Below are 20,634 nucleotides of genomic sequence, written 5' to 3' on the forward strand. Positions count from 1 at the left end.
ATGAGCTCACACAGGAACTTCCATATAATAGCATGAAGTTTAAAAGTATTTAAAACGCCACTTGTTTTTTTAGAAATCTCTAAGATGATTTTCTGATATATTTTCAAATAATCTTTTCTTTAAACATAAATCCCATCGGTCATCAAAGAGCAACACTGAATAATTTCTTGTTAGACTCCTAGAAATGATCTTTAGCATTTCCAGTTTAACTCAACACTCCTGAAGAAAGTAGATAGTTCTAGATTTTTAGTTTGTTTTTTTTTTTTTTGCCATAAATGTGTTCATTTCTTAAACTGTTGGGATTTGCATGCTCTCTTCAGATTTTCTTACTGTGTTTACACCATTGTGGTTCTGTTGGACTTCATTACAGTTGGCAGATTCTGGCTCTTCTGCCATTGTTCCACTTCAGAATCATAATTCAGAGTCTGCTTGTCAAAATTATATATGCATATTGAAGGTTTGCAAAAAACGTCATTTCATTACAGTGTAGTTTTATTAATGTGCATGTCTGAGCAGTGCCAGAAAATAATAGATCAAACTCAATTTATCTTTTCAATACATCTTTAGTTTTCTTAAGTAATATCCAAGATGAGAAACACTTTAAGATGTACACATGTTTTTATTACAATTATTTTAATGTAATCTTTTCCATAATAAACATATCCTAATATATAATAAATTTCATCTCACATAGTATTTTTATATATTTGTTATATTGACAAATGAATATTAATTATATGCAGTTTTATCTGTTTATTATAATTTATGATATCAAATATTATAGGTGTTTATGTATGATATATTAAACATATAAATATAAAACATAGTATTTCTGTATCATATATTGTAAAACATGTTTGTGAGGAAATTTGACACAATATCTAAACAGTTTGTCAAATTAGCCAAATATGTAGAAAATACAAGATTAGTATCCTGCAGTTAGCAGTTAAGTAGTAGGCTCGAAGTGTAGTAACAGCTTATGGCACTGCTTTAGCCCCAGACTTGAAGTCACATTTGGTGTGATACAAAGAAAGTTCTCATTCCCCCAAGGCTACTCTTAGGTTTCAACAAAGGAGAATTTGTTATCAACCGGTTGCTAAGTAACCTTTCCAGATAAATCAAGAAGCATTTTATGTGGGTTGAATCTTTGTACATCTTACCTCAGGGTATTCTTAAAAACCAGTTCATCCAAACTAATTCCTCATAGGTTCCTAACCTACTGCAGAGAACATTTTGGATCAAAAGGAATCACTTGACTTTTCAGAAAGTGATGTTTTTTCAAAAAACTCTTATTTGCATCTCTACCCTCAAAGAGTTTATTGTAATTAATTTGGTTCACAAGTAGTCCTGCAGCAAAAGAATTACAGCTCCCTTCCTCATACACAGGAACTGCAGTAGTGAAACAACATAGCCTTGAAATAAATTCAAGGCTTCCCGTGGGTGTTTCCTTTTTTATCATCTTTCCTTAATAATACATAGCCATTTCCTCAGTTGAGCTCTAAATCTGGACAAAGGAAACCCATTCATAAGATTATTTTAGACTAATATTCCTTCGAACGACATGGAACATTTTTCTTAAATTTATTTTAAATCATACTACTTTGCCAAAGGAAGTCGTGCAGCTGGCTGTAAGAAATGTTTACTCTGCCCTTATAGGAGTTATCTGGTCCCTGTGTAAGGTAAATCAGCTCTTGATGGCAACTGACCATGGACTGTGCCATTTAAGCTGTGTGTTCTTGCAAATCATATTAAAGGACTAATATAATATTCATTTGTTTTACTCAGCTAACTAGTTATCACATGTGAAAGTGTTCATTAAATAACAACAAAATCATGACAGAATTAAGGCCCATATGCAATTAAGGCCCACTTTTCTGTGCTTCTTTCCTTATATATAAAAAAGAATAACATTCAGTACTGACCTTATAGAGTTGTGTGTTAATATATATAATACAATAACCAGCAATTGTAAAGATTCAATAAATATATGCTATGATTATCTTTATGATCAGTATTTTTTTTAAAAAACCCAGTAGCTCCTAGTAGTATTATTTTTATTAATTAAAAATGTGCTTTTCTGATCAGTGTTTGGAATTCCATTTCCTCTAAAGTTTGCAATGTGAATTTTGAAAGTTTATTCCTCTTCTATTATGAGACTCAGAAAATTAAAACTGATTTAGTCAGTGTACTAGTCGGAAGTTAATACGTCCACTTTGGGATTTGGTGGGGTTTTTTAATAACACATATTGTGGAATAGATGTAGCATTTGAAAATTTCTCTCTTTCCAAAAAGAAAGTCGATAAAATGTCTGAAATGGGAGTGCCAGCTAAGTACTAGACCTTTTTTTTTTTATGTAACTTTTTAAAAATGAAGATTCTCTATATTCTTCTTCTTCCCAAAAATATATTTCAGTGTTTCAAGTTAATTTTATGACTATCTTGGAGCTTGGAAATTTTTCACAAAAAGAAGACATCGCAGAGCTTATAAATAATACTTAGAAGAAACAAAAGTTTTTAGCAAATTCATAATCTTTTTGTCTCTTTCCAAAAGACTAAATTAGGGCAATTCATCTCTTCTTCCCTGAGAAGATGGATTTCTATTTGCATCAGAGAATACTTTTCCAGAACAAAAATTTTCCTTTCTCCTCTCCAGCTTTTTTTAACTAGAGTCAACTGGAGATTTTCAACATGAGGCACCTCAGAAGCCCTATAGACTGTGGTTCCAAATGGGTGTCCATTCCAGAAGCCCTATAGACTGTGGTTCCAAATGGGCATCCATTCCAGAAGCCCTATAGACTGTGGTTCCAAATGGGCATCCATTCCAGAAGCCCTATAGACTGTGGTTCCAAATGGGCGTCCATTCCAGAAGCCCTATAGACTGTGGTTCCAAATGGGCGTCCATTCCAGTCTATCCAGCAGCCTTCTTCCCCTCTTAAAGTTTTCAAAATCCTTGAAGGAGGACATCTGAATGTTTTGTTAGTTCCTTTTCTATATGCCTTTTATCGTGAGCAGTCTTTCCTTTGGCTTTATCTTATCCTTACCAAATTCAGTGGACCCTGAAGTGAAGGCTCTTTTCCCTTCCACCTTTTTTCTTCAGTCTTTTTACTCATAAAAGACCAAGAAATACAGAATGAGAAATCCAAAATGCTTAACTTTTCAAATAATTTACAACCCATCCTAGAGGATAAAATGCAATGGGTTTACCAGTTACCACAGAAGATAACGTTGCTTTTCTGTATATCTAAAAATCAACAAGTTTTAATGAGTTTTCCAATTCTGTTGAGTATTAGCATTTGTAATTATCTCTGATATCTGAGAGTAACTTTTTCTATTGGCATTTTTAATATCAATTAGATGATTTAATTTTATGTAGGTTTTTAATAGTCACTAGGTGGTATTATACACAACATAAATTGTACCGTGTAAATATGCTATCATTTTATTCTTGTAAAAGTACATGTCAGGTAAAAACAATCATTTTGCCATCCAACAAAATAGTACATTTTACTCCCCCTCCCACCCCACAAACAAAACAAAACAAAAACACACAGGCCAACAAGGTTTTCATGTTGGTTTAGACTTTGTAACAGGGGAGCAGGTGTAGCTCAGGTGGTTGAGCATCTGCTTCCCATGTGCCAGGGTCCCAGGTTTGGTTCCCGTAGCTCCTAAAAACAAAACAAAACACAACGAAAACAGCTTTGTAATGTGTTGGGGTGGGGGAATATCAACTATGTGAGTTGCATTTATGAGCCAGTATTTAAAGTACGGTTCAGTAAATAATACCTAAAATTGACTATTTACCACATGCCTTGGCACTTTGTAATCTTCATGATGAACCTATTCGGTAGTTACCATTACAGCCATTTTTCCATGAATAAGAAAACTGTAGAATACTACCATTATACCCAGTAGATTCTCAGTTTAGGCCCTGTGTCTAATAAAAAATGAAATGGCTTCCACAGATGAAAAGGTAAAGTATCGTATGGCAAGCAACAATGAATTTCCCTGGCTCTTCAGAGAACATAGTTTTTCTTTGAAACATCTTTTACCAAGTGTCATACCTCATGTCAGCAGGGGTGCTGCTAAACCTGTACACCATCCTGCATCTGCTCTAAGCGCCATGCACAGAGCACAGGCACTTGCTGCGTGAATCAGCATTGCCACGGAAAATGCACCCCCAGTCGGTACTCAGTCCAAGTCAAAATTATAACCAAAATTAGTGTGAAATCAAAACGGCCAAAGAGAGTTTTCTGAATGATAAACCAGAAAAGTAATTCACATTAATAATAGGTCAGTTCCAGTGATAAAAATGCCTTTCTTATGAGTATTGTAAATGATAGTCTTTTTAAAAATTTCTCTGAAAAATCAATCTTGTTAAGCCTCGAAAAAAGTAGTACCTTGAATTCACAAGTTTAGGGTGGATTTGAAAAATTTATGATCAGCTCTCATACATATTCCAGAGAAATTATCTAATTTTTTAAAAAATGGTTTTAGAAATCTACATACTAGCCTAAGATATTTACCATTTGGCCCTTTACAGAAAGTGTGTTAAGCCCTGTTCTTGATCATCAAAATCATCTTTAGGGAAAATTTCTTCCTCTCCACCTTTTCTTCCATCATGCCAGACAATTGAAATCCTTTAGGTGCTGCTGTGGAAAACGTAGGGTATCTAACATAAGGGTGTTGGGTTAGATCTGTCCTAAGTGACATAAACTTAATTTTAGACTAAAGGAGATTGTAGAAAGACCACATCCCTTCACAGCTTCCCAGGGAGGAAAAACTTGTGGTTTATAATGACCCATGGCCCTTGGATTAGAATGGAGTGTTCCAGCTCATGCCACAAGTTAAAACTGTTACACATGCGCTTACTGGGGGGAGGACGTGTGAATGACATTCAGCAAGCAACAACTACTCACAGCCAAGCAATGATTCCTAAAAAATAAAATCTCATCCAAATGTAATAAAAGATTATTATTTTTTCCTCTTAAGAACTAGGATTATGGTCTGTGTTTTCTAAATCACCTCCAGGAAAATAACCTTCATTTTAGAGGATCCTTTTGATTTAGATCTTCAGAGGAATAAGGTACAATTATCTTCATTTCAAAAGTTTTATGCCCAGAGCATTGTAAGAATATCTTAATTATAAAAGGGCCTATTTAATCTAGTTTCCCTGTAGTTTCTTGGGTGTTTGCATGTCATACTATTTATTTATTAAAAGGTAATGTTTATCCAAAATGAACTATCTTTAGTTCCTGATCAGTTCTTCATTTACTTAAACATGATTTCACAAGTTACTTAATACCTTTTGGTGCCTTACTCTTCTCATCTTAGTAATATAGGAGTTGGACGAGCTGATTCTAATGTCTCTTAAAGTTCTAAAATTCTGTCAGTACTATGAGTAACATTTGCTTTGATAACTGACGAATCTCTTGAGAGGTTATTAATTCTTGATATTAATCTATTAGTTATGACGCTCACCATGTGTAGAAAAATGACACTGTTCTGGCATCCCCAAGCCCCTGTCCTGTTTGCAGCCTGATTAAAGAGTCTGCCTTGCTCCCGTTCAGGCCAGGGCAGGCTAGTTGCCTCTGTAAGAAGCAGCTCAGAAGGAATTCAGCTTCTGTGGTCTAAAATAACTGGCCTTGGAAATTTTGATTTGGGTCTCATATTCAAAAATGCTTTTATCTGACAAAGGCATGTTAAAATAATAATACGCCCATACATGTAATTGTTGCCTGTACTTTTAGTTGTACCACAGTTTTCGATACTAAAGGGAATTCATCCTCCTCCTCACAGCCTGCATTTTAATTCAAACCATCAGAAATATCCTGTCCTCCCCAAATCTGAAGAATAATAGAAAATTTGATTGGAAGGGGAAGTTAGTGAAACCAGTGAGCCGAGTAGGTTTTAAAAGGTGTCACATCATTTAAGTTAATGTGGGTAAAATCTAAAGTATTTACTGGCTTTCAGTTCTAAGCTCTTCTTTAAAAGGCGATTTTGTATAATATACTTTAAAATCACCCAAACTTATTGCTATTCCCCACTTCATATTTTAACATTATCCTAGCTCCCTTTCTTTGATTTGCTGGACTCAATCTGTATCAAAATAATCTTGAAAGAACCTAGTGGCACGTGAACAACCGTGAACTTTGGTAAGGCGATCAGGTGCCCCCCTGGAAAGACCTTTCTACTGGTCATTTCCATTTCAATAGTGGAGTAACTGAGAAGCTATTACAGACGGAACTCAGTGCTTAAATAAAATCCCGTTATTCCTGTGTTGGAACACATCATATGTTCCAACTTAAAATCAAAACATAAATTTACACACGTGCTTATAAGAACTAGTTTGGTTCAGCAATTAATGTAATCTTCTTTAACTGGTTTTTGGAACAGTGTGTTTGCTTAAACCAAAACAATTCTAAATCAAGTACAATGAGTATAAAGCCTTCCTTTGCGGTCATTTAGTATCTAAAAATACTTATCTCTGGTTTTTATGCAATAATTTAAAATGTTTTTCTAAATAATCATGTCTTGAATTATTACGATAATGACTAGCTTTATTCTTTGGTGAAAAGATGTAGCTTTTAAGAAAAGGTTCAGTGACCTTTCCTCAGTTAGCCTATGTGCACCGTTTTAAAAATCCCAGCGATGGTGAGAATTGACGACTGAAGGTCAGACCAGCCGGCGCTCCCGAGGGCTCACGCGGGCCGGGGCGCACCGTGGCACCTCCGCGTGGAGGCCGTGCCTAGGCACAGCTTCTCGCGCAGGCGCAGACGACGCGACGTTCTCACGCGGCTCATTTAGCAACCTCACGAAGCAAGCGGCGAGGACGAAGAGCACAGCGCAGACCAGCGCAGGGGCGGCTCTGGGCGGCCCGGTGGCGGCGGTGACGCCCGCGCCGCCGAGGAAGGCTGCGCTTTCACAGGACGCGCTGGGTTCCGGGGCCGGTCCAGGAACGTCCTGAAGGAGAAGCCTTGCTCCCGTCCTGCCCGGCGTTACCCCGGTCACCGCGCCGCGAAGGGGCGTGCTGGCTCCGCACGGCAGAGTGCCCTTGTGTGGGGGGACGAAGCAGCACGGAAGGTCTCCGCGGGTCTGGAAGGAGGAACGCCAGGGGCGGGTCGAAGGCCCAGGAGGAGGAGACCCGGAGGCGCCGGCGTCGGCGGCCGCAGGCCTCGGGGCCTGGTTCCGGGAGGACCTCGGGTGGCCGCGCGCGGCCGCAGCCACGGCCTGAAGCAGCGGAGGCCGCGGCGCAGGGCCGCGCGGGAGCGGAGGCCGCGCGGGAGCGGAGGCCGCGCGGGAGCGGAGGCCGCCGGAACCGCCGGAAGTGCAGCCGCGGGCGGGAGTGGGGAGGAGCCCTTAGACTTAGTCGAATGGAAACAACTTCAGACTAAGCCATGCTGTGAGAACAGGGCGTCAGCAGTCAAGAAGCCAAATGCCTTGTAATCCACCGTAAATGCCGTTTATAAATGTAACTTAAAAAGGTTTTTATCATCTATGTCCTAGATTCTTGAGGTACCTTGGGGGTGCATTTCTAGAATGCCTTAGCTCATGGAACTCATTTTTTCAAGCTGACTGTGTCGATGTACTCCAGCTACCCGGAGGGGTCAGGAGCAGGTGTTGTGGTAACAGCCTGGACGGGGGCTCACGTGGCCGTCCCAATACTTTCGTGTAATTTTTCTGCCATTCTAAAAGTTCTCTAAAAAAGTTTTATATAAAAAAAGAACAAAAAGCGATTCATTCCAATGGTTTTTTGGAAGCATCTCTTTGGGGGAGAGGCTCTTCCTTCGTTCGTCGCCCCTTCGCCGCTCTCAGGCCCTCCGCCGCGGCGCCTCGGCCGGAGCCCGGGGCCGGAAGCGCGGGAAGAGCGCGCGCCTTGCCCACGGCAGCGCGCCCCCGCGTGCGCGCGCCCGGCCGCCTCCCGCGCCTGCGCCCTGCCCCGCCGCGCGCGCTGACGCTGCGGGAGAAGTGTTTCTCCATTCAGAAAAAAAAAGACTGAGCACTCTGCTTTTGACAACAGGGTAAATACGAAGGAGAACTTATTTCCTGATCACAGTAGCTGTTTGACAATGGAAGTTGGTCACAATTCTGCACTGTTACTTCCCACTTACAGATAGCCGACTCTGCTTATCCTGAGTCTGCAGAGCAGAGCGCCGAGGACCTAGGAAGGCGCCTTTTCCCCGCGTGCACCTGCGCAGCTGGGCCCGGCCCGAGCCCGCCCGGCCTGCGGTGTCCCCTCGGCCCGGTGCCTTCCGCTCGCCGGCCCTGCACGCGGCGGCTCCGTGGCTCCGTCTTGGATGGATGAGCGGCAGGGCCCGCGGGGAGCCGAGAGCGGCGGCCCCGCGGCCCCCCACGGCGGCTCGGGAGCCGAGAGGGCCCGCGGCCCACCGGCCGGGACGACGGCCAGCCCAGCAGCTGGCCTGCCTTCTCTCGTGGCCCGGTTTTGAGTTCCATGTTTAGGAAAGATGTTTGCGTTTGTCATGGAAACTGGAGCTTCCACAGTGAGCAACTGAGGATATCACCTGGGAGAAGCGTCTTAAGGACCTGGGCTGGCTCAAGTAAAGAAAGCGTTGCTCACTGTGGAAATTCAGCAAAACAGAAACCCAGAAAGCATCGTATTCTCATGATGTCAGCACTAAGGGAATACCCACAAATACTCAACTTAAACGCAGATCTAAATGGTAAGTGGAATGTGCTGTATCGGAAACAAAATGAAACAACCACCATTTATTCAGTGCCCAGTTTGTGTGAGACGCTATGGTGGGTACTTTCCATATACTGGCGAGGTCCTCAGGACAACCAGAAAATAAGACCTACTACAGCTAAGGAATTGAGAGCAGTGATACCGGATAACTGCCCCAGATGAGTAAAAGAGAGACTCAGTATTTCACCTTCGCTCTCTCTGACTGCAAACAGCCTAGGCAGGTTATAGGACCTTCCTCGGTAACTCTTAATACTGGCTGAAGAATTTAGTGTACGTGTTATTTCCCACAGTATTCTAGGAATTATCTGTCTCCACCAGCAGGCTTTTAGTAGACCTTTCTGCTTGTACAGGCTCCATCTTAATTTGCATCATTTTGATATATAAGATAACATAAATTGGGAAGATATCACACCCACACCTCATTTGGCAAGTTGTTAGAAATCACAGATTACATACAATTTAGAAATCATTTTAAACTAGCTTGCTTTTCTTAGTGTGAACTTTTGAATATCTTAGCAAAAACTATTTGGTTTAAAGACTTTAGATAATTTCTCATTCCTCCAGGGTTTAACGGTTTCAATTTAGGTTATAAATAAGCCTGTATTTTTCCTAATTTTTATCACCATATTAGGTGGTGATAAAAGACCGAAGGCTTAAAATAAGATTAATATAAAAGTGTACAACATATTTTGAGCTGTGAAGTTATAAATCACCTGCTTTTGTGGTAGTGATAGGTGGACAAGTAGGGGTTTTTTGGGGTTTTTTTTGGTCTGTGTTTTTTCTAAATCAAGTCTAACTCTGCTGTTCTAGGTAGGTAATAACACATGTACCTTTTGTTCAATCCAGTATTTAAAACTACAACCCTTTGTCTTCTCTCTTTAGTTCTCATAAAAGTCCTCATATATCATATCTTCGGAATTAATGCCTATGCGTATATCTGTTGGCATATAAGCTAGTGTTAAACTCCCGTAAAATTGTACTTCATCTTGAATTAAACAGCAAAAGAACAAGCCAAAAATATGTCAAATTTTTTCAGTTCTTTAAAATATATCCAATAGACCAGTCACTATTGCAAAGTTTTTAGGTAACAAGTTAAGAAAACTGAATCATAATCCCAGCATATTCTGTTTGAAAGCCACCTGTTTTGCCCAATTTTGAAGTTAGATTGGTTTGGAGAATATGAAAAATAAAAGACATTTCAGTTTGATGGAACTAAACAGTGTAATGCCACTGTTTGCTAGTCTGATGCTTCTCTTTTGTGGCTCTCAGTTCTTAATTCTGTCTCGCGTGGTAGAAAAGAAACCGTCATTTATAAGAAACAGTGACTAGACAATATTTCAGCCTTTGTAGTAATTTCTATGAGTTTCTTATAAAACATTTAGAAATATCCTGTTTGTGTGGCCTTTAAACTATTGAGTCATAGGAATGAGTTAATTAATATTCTCCACAATTGGTTAGTATTCTTTTAATCTATATAACCTAAATATTTATGAATGTTTCTGGGGCTTCTCATTCTTTGACTTGATTTTCAAATGTATGAAAAGTTAAGAGGCAAGTGAGTTTTTGTCATGTCTTTTTAAATAAAACTCTTAAAATGACTATTTTCTTATTTCCTTCTGCTATCAAAATCTCCAATTTTCAGTAGAAAGGAGATGTTATTACTGTTAGACACTTGGTACATTTAAAATTTATTCTATTTGATTTATTAGATAGCTGTTTTCCATCATATCTATTTCTTCAGTCATCAATTTTTTCCTTTGAAAAAATAACAAAAATAACAATTTGGTTTGTAACTAATAGTGTCTTGGAAACAGCATGAAGAAAAAACATTTTCTAAGAGATGCAGTATTTTTCTTCTCCTATGAAAACAGAGAAAACCTTCCCGACATTCTGTGAGCTGCTGATTCATAGACACCACTCTGACCTCTCTGTGCTCTTGACTTGCCCTGGGAGCCCTGTGCCCAGTCCTTAAAGGAATACCAATTATTTCATGCATGTGGCCTCCAGTCTGTGACAGAGAGGAAGAGGCTATCTCATTTATTACGAGTATGTTATTTTTGAAGGAAGTCCATTAGATCGTGGGTGTGTCCCGTGTCTGACTTAGCCTTGGACTAACGTTTCTGACAATTGCTGTGTTTTTTTAAGTGTGATAAATGAATAGTCAGGGCAGTAATTTTACTACCATTTCTTTTCTTCTCTGGGATAGAGGTACCGATGTACAGTGCTGCTTGTTATTGCTCTGTTTAGGGTGTTTCTCATTCTATATTCTTTTCCTAGTAATTCTTCCTTCATCTCCTCCTTCATTCATCGGTCCAGTTGACACTCTACCCATGAGATTCCATGATCCTCGGTTTTGTACATAAATATTTTCCTGTTAAATACGAGAGGAAAGTCTGTTTGCTTCCACTGCCCCACCTATGCTACTTCTGTGTCACTAACTCCGTTTCGCAGCCCCTGCTGTCCCTCTCACCTGCCAAAAAGGTCTCTTATAGTTCCTTCTCAAATTGTTCATTTCTTACTGAAGTTCCAGTAAGAGACTGGACCCAAAAGAAGCCAGGGAAGCACAATTTGAGTTATTTTTTATAGGGACAGAACCTGTAAGCAAGAAATATCCACAAACATGTCAAAGGTGTTCAAAAACTGCCGAAGTAAGAAAACGTGGAAGTTACTGCCATGCACGCCTGGCTGTCCCACATCCACGTACGGCCTTTATCCATCCTTAAACCTAACCCTCAAAACACACGCTCCCTCCATGCGTGAACTTAGTAACAGCCGTTTCCTCCTGCCTGTTGCAGTCGGGTGCTTCTCTTTGACTTCTGCTGCCTCAGCTTCCCATTATCCACACTGAGAGCAGTGTCACCTGCTGGCACTCACAGCCTGCAGAAGGTAGATGCTGCTGTTCACAGATGGGGCTTTTCCCTCTTGGGAAACGACGTTAGGGAGCGGCTTGGCTGGTGACTATGATTTGACCCCGAATTCAGAATTTAGGATCGTGAGCATGGCATCATCTTTTTTAAAGTTGTGTTTCACCTTTGAGTGCTTCATATCTTCATATCATTCCATCGGTAGCCACTAGATCTCCCAAAGTCTGGCCTTGAGTAGTCACTTCATTCCAAATGACCACACTTACTAATTTCTTACTTTGCTACTGTAGGCTGTGCAATGCCAGTTTTATGTTTTCACATTTTTTTTTTTTTTTTAGAATACCAGCAGCCATCTGGTATTTTTACCTTATAAAGCCAGGTAACTAATCACAGATCTTTCAGATTTTCCTGAGGTCGTGTTCCCTTCTACCACTTCCAGTAGCAATTTAGTATCAGCCTGGGCTCTTTTTGTAAGTGACAGAAACTAAACTGGCTCTGTTTGGTTAAACAGCTTTAGTAAAAGGATATTGGGTAGAGTTGATCAAATTGAAGGGTAGGAGAACTAGGTTCAAGGTTACGTTTCCAGGAGCAATGATAAAAACTACAAAACTGAGTTAAAGATTAAACTCCTTATTGCTATAACATTCCCATCATGAAATGAGAAACCATTGCTTGATGCATCCATTGCTACATCCAGCAGTCGGATGCCTCCATTGCCATCCTCAAAAACAAAACGGATGTTGCACAGGACTCCTTCCTCTGCTCATTGCTCAGTCAAAGTCTTGCACAGTTGACTCTGATTTGTGGAGCTTTGGGAGTAGAGCAAGCTGGTTAACTGGGTTTTCTGGATTTTACTTAAGGGAGTCATACCTCCTAAGGCTGGAAATTCATCAAACATAGGGAGCATATCAAAAACCAGAAAACATTGCACATGGCCACTCCACACTCTGCAAGTTTCTTCCAAGTTGCTATGGTTTCTGCAGAAATATTTTTCCAGCTTTTTAGTCTGTTGGCTAATTCTAAAACTGATCCTTTGGCATCAAACTAGGTAGGCTTCATTCTTGCTAAAATAGGGCTTTTAACAATTACCAGGTTCATCAGATATCTTGTAGAAGGTTTGCCACTTGTCCACCACAATATCTTCCTTTTCAAGTAATCTTAGGTTCTGTACAGTTAATGCCTAAGTATGTGACACTCTAGAGGATCCATAATTTTTTGAATAGGAAAGTTTTTGTTTCTATGTACTTATGGTAGAAATGTATAATTTTAGAAGGTATGTATATTGTAGGGTTTTGTCTTACTTAGTTTTAGTGATTAAACTTTTTCTTGCATTAATCAAGTTTCCCACCTGGTAAGAGAGGGACATTGAATATGCATTAATTATGGTACTTGTTTTCATAGAATGATGGCCACAAATGTTACTGAAGTTTGAAGAGCTTGATTAACTTTTCTTTCTAGAAAATTGTTTCGAGTGTCTTTGGCCCATTCTCTATTCTCAGCATTTACTTCTCACTCTTGTCAGTGGGTCTCTTTCTTCTACATTCCTCCCCATTCCTTTCCATATAACCTACAGTCCCTAGCCTTGGCTGGTTTTCATCTCTGATTGTAGCATGAAATTGAAGAAAATGATGAGAAATAAGACAGCAAGATATTGTTTATCACATGAAGTTGCACATATTCTAAACCTGAAAAAAGGAGAAACTTCAGCCTTTATATTGTGGTGTCTACTTTCACTTGCCCTTTACAGTTATATATTTCTTTGAAATTCTGGGTTGTTATAAATGGAAGGCTGTGGCAGTTCAAATCCTAGTACCAGTTGGGGCATTATTATACTATCGAGTTTCAAAGTTGGAGTCATTTCTAGATGATTTTTTTTTCATTATAGATGACTTTCTGACCATTTGATTTGAAGTACAGTATTTGGGGGTAAATCCTATATCCAGCATTTAGTATACTTTGGGAGTGATTCATGAAATAGTCCCACTCTTCCTGTCACCATGGTTTTTCATTATATTTGCATGTATAATGTGATTAATGCCTTGTACCCAGAATATAATTATCCATAGTTTCTTTGTCATTTTACAAGAATTTTGATGCCTGCTTTTTATTCATCTGTGGGGACATTTGGCATTCAAAATAACCTTGCTTAGATTTTCCATTATAGTTAGAGAGCTTGTTCACTTAAGATTTAGTGTAACTATAATATATTCAACACTTTGCTTTTGTCCTCAATATTTAGTCCATTCCTGTGGTTTACATTTTCCTCTTCTTATGTATCATGTGTTGAAAATGAAAATATCTTGTCTGGGGTGGGGCTTAGCCACTGGACTAAACAAACATGCTCTCCTTCTGCTGAGTTGCTTTTAGTGGTTAAATTACTGAAAAATCCTGTTAACAGGAAAACAGTTTCACATTCGCTTTTTTTTTTTTTTTTACTGTATAGTTTCATAGTAAAAAACAATCTCTTCCTCTTACTCCTCCCCTGAAAATGCAGTCTGGTTCACTCAGATTTCTTGTGTATTTTGACCACATTAGTAGTCGAGATCAGTGAAAGTAGCTGAGACATTCAAGAATCAAAGGCATTGATTGGAATGAAAGAAATTAAGCCCCTTGAAAGGGTGGCTAAAAGTCACAGAGGAACTGTGTGGGCCACCCCGGGTGTGGTCTCTTCATACCAATGGTAGAAGTGAAAGAGGAAAATTCCAAACTAATAAATATGGCAAGCCTCTGATTGCATCCTATTTGCTGACATCATGTTGGCCAAAGCAAGCCATATGTCCAACCCCAAGGTCGAAAGACAGAAAAGTATATTCTACCCACTCTGAAACCAAAGCATGTCTCACATGGCCAAGTTCAATATCAACAGGGTAGAAAAATCTATTCCTCCCATGGAGGTAGGGAGCAAAAATGAATAAATGTTTGCCAGACAATCATTTTATCTTGCCACTTAATATAGAGTGTCTACCCTGTCCCCTGCTAACCTCACTTTATTATATCACTACCCTGTTTTATTTTATCTTGGCATAATCACTCTCTGAAATTATAATATTTATAGTTTCCATTACATTACTCATTCAGTCAAAAAATAACAAATACCCAGCCTGTGCCAGGCATTGCTCTCAAGAACTAGGTATACATCAGTAAATAAAACAGACACAAATCCCTGGCAGTTGTTTCCTCTGCTAAAATATGAACTCTTAGAGAGGAAGGACTTGGTTTTGTCCACCACTGTATTCTTGGTATACAGAATAAGCCTGGGAAGCGGACTTGGCCCAGTGGTTAGGGCATCCACCTACCACATGGGAGGTCCAGGGTTCAAACCTGGGCCTCCTTGACTTGTGTGCAACTGGCCCATGCGCAGTGCTGATGCGTGCAAGGAGTGCCGTGCCACGCAGGGGTGTCCCCCGTGTAGGGGAGCCACACACGCAAGGAGTGCACCCCGTAAGGAGAGACGCCCAGCGCGAAAGAAAGTGCAGCCTGCGCAGGAATGGTGCCGCACACAGGGAGAGCTGATGCAGCAAGATGACGCAACAAAAACGAGACACAGATTCTGGGTGCTGCTGACAAGAATACAAGCGGACACAGAACACACAGTGAATGGACACAGAGAGCAAACAGCTGGGGGGAGGAGGCGGAGAAGGGGAGAGAAAAAAAAAAAAAGCCTGGCACAAAGCTTAAGTTCATTAAAATTTTGCTTCATGAATGAAGGAATGTCATTAAGCATTTATATAATCTTAACTCCATATTTTCAGATTCTTTGCTCACAAGGCAACCTTCCGATTATGATGTGCTTCCAATACAGAAGCTTTTATAGTCAGCGCCGTGAACTTGGGTTACTCTAAGTCTTCTATTTGAAAGATCTGTGCTTGGTATTTTGGCAATTCAGATTCTGTTCCTGCACAGCTGGAAACCATTCCCTAAAGGGGTGAAAACAAAACACCACGTAAAACCACCCTGAGAAACTTCTTAAGAGATAAATGGCCAACTTTTCCTTAAGATCCCCACTGGTCAGATATACTTTCTTTTTTCCATTCTAAACAGGGGCAATTATTAGAGATCAAGCAAAGGGATTTTTACTTGGAATATGTGACACATTGTGTCTTGTAAAGTTCTGCCCACTTTTGGTAGGTTCTCTCTTTTTTGCTTCAAGGTTTCTGCCAAAAAGTAATGGTTTCAGCGATAAGGTAGGGGTCTTTTTTGTTACACTCAAACATTACAACCACAAAGGGTTTCAGTGAGGAGCCACGGTAATAGGTAATACTGTCAAGTTGTGAGTTCAGTAAGATGCCATGCTTCTCATTTACTCTGAGTATGTATTTATTGTAAATTAAATTTTTTTTAAAAAAAGCTAAAGCTTATAAGATTCTCAGAGTCCATCTGTCTCATGAAGACTTGAGCTGCGTTATCAAATGCCATACGACAGTGTTCCCGGCCCCCATTTCTGAAGTTGTAGTTGATTTATTTTCCTACTTGGCCTGTTAGCATCTCATAGCATATAGTCTGACCAGTCTCACATGCAAATAAACAAGAAACTGATTCCTGGACTGGACGTAGTTTGTTGATAGCCTGTGACCAAGGGCCAGTCTATGTAAGGAATGCATCCAAAGGTACCCAGCAGTATTTCAAAGGAGTGTTTTTTAAAAGTATGACTTTACCTTCAACTTCTCTCAGCTTCATTAATCTCTGACTGGCTGACTTGGTGATGCTCAGAGTTTTATTGTAAGTTAATACCATAAGTCCTGATGTTGAAAATAGCACTCTGGGCATTAAAAAGGTCTGTGATTGATGAGTTCTGTTACGTCATAAGTTGACTCTAGCATAACCCATCAATTACTAATTCCCTTGCAGCCAGAATCATTATACTTTTCAAGAAATAAAGAATTGCCAACCAGTAGGTTGAGAAAAGAGGGTATAGCACTCCAAAAAAAAGAATGATCAGGAGACCACCCCAAATCAATCGCTTCCTCACCACCCAGGGACAAAATATCTCTTAGGAAAATGAATAAAGTACGTAATCCTTAACTATTCCCATGCTTTTCTATGAGTCTTTTTCAGGAGGGTTTTGAACCGATTATTGAACTTTTATGCATGGGAATATTTAGGTCGCTTAAAAGATTCTCATGTGTCTCTTTCACTGATCATATTAAGATCAAGAACAAATGCCTTGTCTGGCAGCTGACTTAAGTCTAGCAGAACAGCTTCTCTGTAGCTATAAGGTAACCAGTCTGGATTCTTTTGGAGTTACCATTTCAGTTTTAGAAACCTGCTGCAAGTATGACCGTTGTTGTAATAGTGTTAAGTACGGCCTAAGCTGCACACAGCTGGCAGGTGCACAGCTGGCAGGTGCTCATCGGGAATGCTGTGACCAACGCAGGGTCTCCCAAACAGACTTCTTGTCATCAGTCCTGCAGCAGCAGTGGCTTTCTATTTTTTAACATAAAATCTCATCTCTGGAATAATTATTCAGCATGAATCTGGCTACCTTTGGGCTCTGTAAGCACATTTGTCCTTTTTCAAAATATCCCTACTTAAAGAATCATTACTGTTTGCCTTTAAAAACATCTATCCTGGGATGTGGGGAAACTACTGTGTTATTGAACTTTATATGCCAAGTGATGGGAAAGACCAGATTTTTGTCCCTGCACTGAAATGCCATCTTACTGGCTGCTTCATTTGCATCCCAGCTGGCCAAGGCATAATATGTGGCCTTAACGAGTTCATCTGGCAAAAGAAAACTTAGGTAACCCAGAGAATTGCCATTCCATCTACTCACAGTTAAAATGAAGTTTATCAAAGCACCTGTATAGCGAAAACCAAAGCAATTATTCATTTCTTCCCTTGTTTAAGAAACACGCACATTCCTCTCCTCCAATCCTGATGCCAGTAATTGCAAATTCAGATTTACCACACAGAGTCTGACCCATAGCTATACCCCAAAAAGCAACCACATCCAAGACATAGAAGTAAAGCCAAAACTAATGAGAGCCTCCGTAGCTGAGAAGATTCTTATTTAAGACCTCACAGGAACCTATAGAATCGTGGACTCAGGCGATCGGATATTCAATTTCTTTTCTTTTGCCATGTGTTTCTTGAAGCCCTACCAACAGAGGACAAACAAATGGCTGCTAAAAGAGCATCTTTGCCACAGGAAAACATCCTTTTAGGTAAACAGTTTTCCAAGTCCTATGTAAAGTTCACTGTGTGTATATGTATTAGGGCTAAGACCAAAAAGAAAGAAAACTAATGATTAAATATATTTTTCAGAACAGAGGTCCCTAAACCTTATTTGTGTTAAATTATTAATTAGATGAAACAGTCAGTGCTGATGGGAAGTGTAGCTACTGTATATCTGTAAGGTTCTTTAGTTGCAAGCAACAGACACTGGGTCAGGCTAACTTTAGAAAAGGAAATGGAAGGATATCAGGTTGCAGAATTGAGGAGGCTCTACAGCCAGGCTTGGAAATGGGCGACGTCAGCCGTGGTCTCATCATGGTCAACAGTAGACCCAGGGTACTGCCGCCACGAGTGGACAAAACGAACCACTTTCTGTCTTTCTCTGCTCAGTGTGTACATTCCAGAGAGGGTGCGTGTGGGTGGACTGGCGAGCTCCGTGCCTGCCCCTTGGCTGGGGAAGGTCAGGGCTCCTAGCTCCGCTGTGTCCAGTGGTGAGGAAGTGACTCCCCACGTGGAGCTGCAGGTATTTTTAGAAAGCAGGAACGGGCGCCAGAAGCCGCTGGTCCACTCTGAACGACCCCCCAGGGGCTGGAATTCAGGTGCTCTGCCTTGTTCAACCCTAGAGCAGGCCCTCGAGTCAGGCGTGTGATTCCCTCAGTGGACAGGTTAGAAAAATAAAGCTCTCTATGAAAGTTGGGTAACTTTCCCAAGATCACCCTCTAGAAAGTGGCAGAAGTTCCATATTAGAGTCAACTTTGGGAAGAAATGTCAGGTACATTTAGATTTCGTAAATTTGCAAATAATTTTTCCCCGAGGCAAATTCAGGATTTTGTTTTTTAATGAAATGGTGGATTTGAACTTATTGCTGAATGACAACCTTGAGCCTGTAGAACAACCTTTATAAATAGGCTTTCAGTCTCTCGGTCGGAAAGGACGAGATGAAGGGGGCGAAAAGCTTCTGGTGTTCTCCAGCGCGTTGAGAGCTGCCCGGGCCGGAAGGCGTGGCGCGCGTGGGGTGAACGGGCCGGCTCTGCTCGCGGCTTTCGAGTGCCTCCGGCCAGTTCGCCGAGCCAGGGTTCCTCACCCGTGGTGTGGGAGGCTCAGAACACCTGCTTCCCAGGCGCGGGGAGCTCGTGAGCTCGGTGAGCTGGTGACCTCTAAACCAGGGCTTCTCGGCCTTGGCATTTGGGGCCAGGTTCTTCTTTGTTGGGGTGGGGGGAGTGTGTCCTGGTGGGATGTTCTGGGGCATTCCCGGCACCACCAGTAGATGCTGGTGGCCCCCAGCCCCTTGGTGACAGCCAGGACCCACCGCACAGCCCTGGCCATGTTCTCACTGATACTCTTCACCAGTGTACAGCTATTTTTCCAAGGGAGTTATAAAAACCAGTTTGCTGTTGACAGTCTCTCAGTCATCCTCCCCCGCCTCTCCCCTGCTTTTCTGAACTCACCTTTGGGGGTGGGGAAGGCGCCTGGTGGGACGTCCTGTCCCCTCAGCTCTCGGACTTGGCGCTCACCAGCCGCGGCCAGACCTGGTCGTCAGCGGACGCCCGCTCAGCCTGAACAGCTTGTCTTACAAGAGACCCGGAGGTGGACATTCCTTTGCAGGAAATTTATCAGGGAATGCCCTTGAGGCATTCGGAGTTATTTTGGATAATAGAAAGAAATACAAAATCATCATTTTTCTCTTGAGGAACTTAACACCCGTACTTCTGTCTTGTTAAGCCAACGTGGGAAGAATGACCAAAATCCAAAACAGAATTCTTGATTCCCACCGCCCACCCCTGCCCAGTGTGCTGCCCGCAGGTCTCCCTACCGCAGCGAGTGGCGCCAGTTCAAGTCAGAATCCTAAGAATCAGCCTTGTTTCCCTCCTTCACCAGTTGACATAAAGCGCTCTGGCAAGACCGACTCCAAAATAACTTACCGCTTCCCAAACTGAAAGTCCCCCCCAAAGGTTCCCGCATGTCGCCTTCAGGACGGCCACCCCTGCCCATGTCGGCTGAAGTAACGGACCCCATCGCCCCCCCCACGCCCACCGCCACCCCAGCTGCCGTCGCTGTCACCATCGTCTTGTTTTTTCCCAGCACTTACCAGGGACTGGAAGTAACCTTATTTATACTCTTCAGTGGCTGGCTGTTTTCCCCAGGAAAGATGAGGCGCCTTGAGAGGAAAGGCGCGTCCGGGCCCTGGTGACGAGCGAGCGCGCAGCCTCGTCCTTTCCCACAGCCCTTTGCTGGCGTCTGAAGGACCGCCTGCCCCGTGCCTGCCCCTCGCACGTCAGGCTGCACGCTGGAAAGCCGTGGCTTGGTGTGTCCTCGCTGTCATTCTACGCTGTCCTCAGGCTTCTGGCTCTGCCGAGCCACGAGCATTGCTTGTCACCGGGTCGTGAACGTGATCTTCAGCCGTGAGGGAACAATAAGAAGTTCTTCCTTCTAGGGTACTCGAGATTTTCAAAAGATGTTTAATGAAGTCAGTTAACCTCCATCCTTTCATTTCACGGAAATCACTGTGAATGTCATTAAAAGCACACGTGGGCGACTAGATGGACTCGGCCTAACACCCCGTGTGAGCCTTGCGCGTCACTCCAGCCGCCGCCGCTTGTGCCTGGCTGGCCGCCCCTGCTGGGGTATCTGTGGTGACTAGTTCCTCCTCTTTCTCCCGTGTGAGTCTTCTTACCTTATCTACAAGTTTTTGCACCAAAGTTTGCATTCCCCATCAATATTATATATCCTGCCATAACCCCCTGAATGTGCTGGGGGAGAGTGTAAACTGCAACGTAAACTATAATCCATGCGGTGCAGCAGTGCTCCAAGATGGATTCACCAAATGCAGTGCGTGTGCCACGATGATGAAAGAGGCTGTTGACGTGGGAGGAGTGGGGGGTGGGGTATGTGGGAA

General features: G+C 41.7%; 1 protein-coding gene across 10 annotated transcripts in view; it reads left to right on the forward strand.

The window, feature by feature from the left end:
* CCDC91 (coiled-coil domain containing 91) overlaps positions 1 to 20,634 on the forward strand; it is a 316,675-nt gene that overhangs the window by 269,729 nt on the left and 26,312 nt on the right. The gene's annotated exons all lie outside the window — the stretch shown is intronic.

This window comes from Dasypus novemcinctus, chromosome 20, assembly GCF_030445035.2.
Source record: "Dasypus novemcinctus isolate mDasNov1 chromosome 20, mDasNov1.1.hap2, whole genome shotgun sequence".
Lineage (NCBI taxonomy): Eukaryota > Metazoa > Chordata > Mammalia > Cingulata > Dasypodidae > Dasypus > Dasypus novemcinctus.